A 4,528-nucleotide genomic window follows, 5' to 3' on the forward strand; every position below is an offset into this window, starting at 1 on the left:
GCAACCTACTTGGTGCGTTCTCTAAGATGACTCAATGATTGTGAAAACTTACCACCAAGAGCGTGCGTACGTGTGTGCATCGACCATTGGAGTCGAGAGATGGATATGGTTCCCTTCGCATGGTGCAATTTCCAAGGCAAACCCAACACACAAGCCCCCCTTTCTCGTGATGGCGATAGTGTCAATCCTTCCCACTACACTCTGCCAAATGCTTGGCTCCTCATGAATTGCCCCCCTTCGATAGTGACCTCTCAGTGGCAATTTATAGGTGTTGGCTTCTTGGACTATGGTAATCCCAGTGTGGTTAGGGTAAGCTTAATCGGGGAGACAAAGCAAGTGGTGGGTCCGGTGTGGTTGACCTTTGCTTTGTTTTGGGAGGTTATTAAAAGATGGGAATCTCTAGGTGGGACTTCGTGACCATCACCTAGAGAGAGGATATTTACAAAAAATGAAAATTTACAATGGCTCGGGTGAAAACTGAAGATAATGATGAAAATAACCTATAAATTACTGGGATGGCATCGTGGTTGCGTGTTGCCGACGAATGATGTGCTGCTGGTGTGTCGGTGTCAAGCGTACTTTTTTTCGGAGTCGACCGGGGCATGCCTTCGGCGCATTTTCTCTTTTTGTTGTTGGCGGCGCGTGCTTTGGATCCTTCTTCTTTATTCATCGATGTCGTAGTCGTTTATCCTCCTTTGTATTTGTGGTGCGGTGCGTATATGCGTGTGTGTGTATGAGGGCGGGTGTGTGCGAAAAACGTGCGTGGGAAGGGGGTTTATATATATAATATATATATAGTTTTTTTGTTTTTTTTTTAATGGTGGATGGCCAGCGGCCTGCTTTCTACTATGCGAGGCAAGGGGGGGGGGGGGGGGGGGGGGGGTGTAGGGGTAGAGAGAGAGTGTGTGCGCTGTGTGTGGGTGTGCGTGTGTGTGTATGGATGGCCTGCTGCGGTGCGTGAGCGCCCGAGTGGGAGAGAGGGTGGTCCTGCAAACTAAGCGTACAGCGCCTAAGGGGAGAGGGGGGGGGTGATTGTGTGTGTGTGTGTATGGTGTGATAGAGAGAGAGTGGTCCTATTGCTGCTATCCATGAGAAGGAGAGAGAGATAGAATTTTTGCTTGCGTGGCGTGAGCGCCCAGGTGAGAGAGAGAGTGGTCCTGCGGATTTGGCTAAGAGAGAGAGAGATTGTGAGGGAGAGGGAGGGGTGAGGCTTTGGATAAGAGAGAGAGAGAGAGAGAGAGAGAGAGAGAGAGAGAGAGAGAGAGAGAAAGAGAGTGAGGGAGAGAGAGGGGTGAGGCTTTGGAGTGGGGTAGGGGAGATGTGTGGGTGAGAGAGAGAGGGGGGGATTCTACTGTCTTGCATGGGAGCTTGAGGACGAGGGGAGGGAAATATGTTAATGGGTGGGAGTGAGGGAATATATCAGCGGGCCAAGAGGGGGGGGGGGGGAATGAGGCCGAGGGAGGGTGAGGCGAGCGGGTGGGGAAGAGGGAGGGGGGTAATGAGAGTGGGGAGGAAAAATGTGAGGGGGGAATGTAAAGGGTGAGTGTAAGAATACGGAGAGCGGAGGGGGGGGGGGGGGGGGGGGGGGGGGTTTCCATGCGGCTCACACCGAGGGAGCACGAGAGAGGGGTCGGGGGGTTTTTTTAGAGCTTCCGCCTGGTCGGGGGGGTTTGAGAGTGTGGGTAAATTGGGAGAGAGGATATTAGGGGGGGAGGTATGTAGGGAAAATGAGGGAGAGAGAGAGGGGGTTTTTATTTATCCAATGCCCGTCGGGCGAGAGGGGGGAATAAGCTGGGGGGGGGGATACTGAGAGCGGGGGGGGGGGGGGGGAAATGAGTTTTTTTTCTTTTTTTTCCTTTGATTTTTGAAAGTCGGCTATCATTAGCCCTCTCCGTTTGGCTAGAGACATTCATGCTTCTAGCCCTTCTTCTGCTTCTTCAGCTATAGAGTTAGAGGGTTCTCCCTCTTCTGGAATGTCTAGCACGAATTCTGGGTCAAACCTAAGAAAATACCTTTTCAGTCTCCATCCATTGACCCTAGTCTTGTGAATTCTCCCATCTGCTTCCATCAGCTTATAACTGCCGTTGTCATAGCGTTTCTTGATGATGAATGGCCCTTCTCATCTGGGTTGAAATTTCTTATCCTTCCTAGTGTCAAATCTGTTGTTGTATCGCAGTACTAACATGCCTTTTTCCATTCCTTTTTCTTTAAGCCCTTGATTGAAAGTGAGACGACGTCATTCTACCTGTGCTGCATAGTGATTGATTGCTTCTTTCCTATCCAGTTGGAGTCTCTCTAGATCCAAGATGTGGTATCGGAGGTTTACAATTGGACGATGTGTCTGGCTAGCCAAGACTCGTAAGCTGGCTATTTGTACCTCAATGGGTAGAATTTCCTCTAAACTAGATGGAAAGGAGTGAAACCTAGTGATGTTCGGAATGTTGTTCTATAGGCCCAAAGAGCTGCCATGAGATGTTTATCCCAGTCCCCTGTGTGGTTTTTCACTTGTTTTGTGATGATTTTGCCAATCATTCCATTTACCTTCTCTACCAGACCATTGCATTGTGGATAGTATGGTGTGGAATGCCTACGTGTGATGCCTAACTTCTTCATTAGTTCTCCCACCAAATCACCTCTGAATCTTGGTCCCCTATCTGATATTATCTCAAGAGGAGTGCCAAAATGGCAAACGATATGCTCAAAAATGAACTTTGCGATCTCTTGGGCTGTAATGCGGGTGGTGGCCGTTGCTTCTGCCCATCGAGTCATGTAGTCTACACCGACTATGATGTACAGTTTACCTGATTGGGCCCTTGGTACAGGACCGATTGCATCTATTCCCCATTTCTCAAAAGGACCATATGAAATGATAGGGGTTTGTGGCTCATAGGTTAACGTACGAGCACTGGCCACTTGACAAGCCTTACATGTTTTACACCAATGGTGTACATCCCTGTTCAAACTAGGCCAAAAGTATCCTGCCTGTAGAATCTTCCTACTGGTGATATCTAGAGCAAAATGACCGCCGCAGACACCATCATGGAAACTTGAAATTACCTATGTGATTTCACTGGAGGTTGGTGAGGGCGAGCTTTTGGAAATGGGGCCTCTAAACCCAAACCAATGGGCCTACCCTCACAAAATGTTCGTAAAGAGGTACGCACACTACTTGGGGCACCACCTTCTTTTGGGAGTGGAGAAGGAAACCAATCAAAATAACATTTGCACTCACCCACTCAAGCAACACACTTTGAGAACCCTTACTCTATGTACACTTTGGACACTTGACACCATCAACGATTATGCAACCCAATGCCGTGCATCAAATGTAAATATGCAATTTGTGGAATAGCATTCACCTTCTCCCCATAAGAATACCCATGATACATCCAAACTCCTCCTCTCTCAAGCACTCATCAAAAAATCATGCGCACAAGACCTGCCTCTCAAACACACAAGAGAATCACCTACATAGAACTAACACACTTTGCATAGAGAGCTCATCTCCATCTATGCAATGCCATGACAAATAAAATCACCATGAGAGGTAGCCACATGCATATGTAATGAAGAAAAAGAGAGTTGGAGTGAGAATTTTCTTTAGACTAATTGAATAAGTGTGGAGAAACAAACCAATGGTAAATTGAGAGTAGAACACTTACTTGATTTCTCGCACACCTTTTAAGGGGTAGACAGACGCTGGCTAACCATCACGAATTGTGACACTTGATTGTTTGAAGATGATTTAATGATCATTAACATAACCATGAGAAAGATCATGATGTATTTACAAGTTATTGAGGTGCTACAATGATTTATTGGGTTGATGCAGTAAGAGATTGTAGAATAGAAAGAGTGGAGGATAGAGTTGCACTTCCTCCAAAAAGGAGGGTTAGGAGGGAGGATGTGAAAGAGGGAGAGTTGGGGGTTTCTCTACTATTGATCAAGAACAACATGAAGTTGAAAATATAGGTGTGTGTCCTCGAGTCTCTCCAAGGGGGGCTATTTATAGTTGTGTAGGAGTGGGATTATGCTACACTTAATTAGGGTGAGTGATTAACCCTAATTAAGTGTCCTTTGACCACTCATTGAATATTGGACATAAAAGGGACTATTTATTCACCAAAAATATCATTTTAGAGCGTGAAGGCTCCATAGGGGTGCATAATGTAGGTGGGCCCCACCATGAGGCCCTACGGGTGGCTCCTGCGGGGTATCTCAACTTGTCTGTCTTGGCATTTAGAAAGCATCTTTAGGTTGGTCCCATCACATGCAAGTGACCTTGAACACTCATTGATCTTCTAGAAGATGAGTAGGGGAAAAATAAGATCTTACCCTCTTGATTTACTTGATTTACAGTTTCCTTTTGCTGCGAATCTTACAGATTTACAGTATTTTGATCATAACTTTCTACCCGTAGCTCGGAATGACATGCTTCAAAAGGCAAATTTGACCTTCTCAAAATGTTTGATATGAATTTGGACTATTCTTCATGCCCATGCACCAAGGAATTCGGTTTGGAAGGTCC

Source organism: Adiantum capillus-veneris, chromosome 20 (assembly GCF_014529385.1).
Source record: "Adiantum capillus-veneris isolate H3 chromosome 20, ASM1452938v2, whole genome shotgun sequence".
In the NCBI taxonomy this organism is placed as follows: domain Eukaryota; kingdom Viridiplantae; phylum Streptophyta; class Polypodiopsida; order Polypodiales; family Pteridaceae; genus Adiantum; species Adiantum capillus-veneris.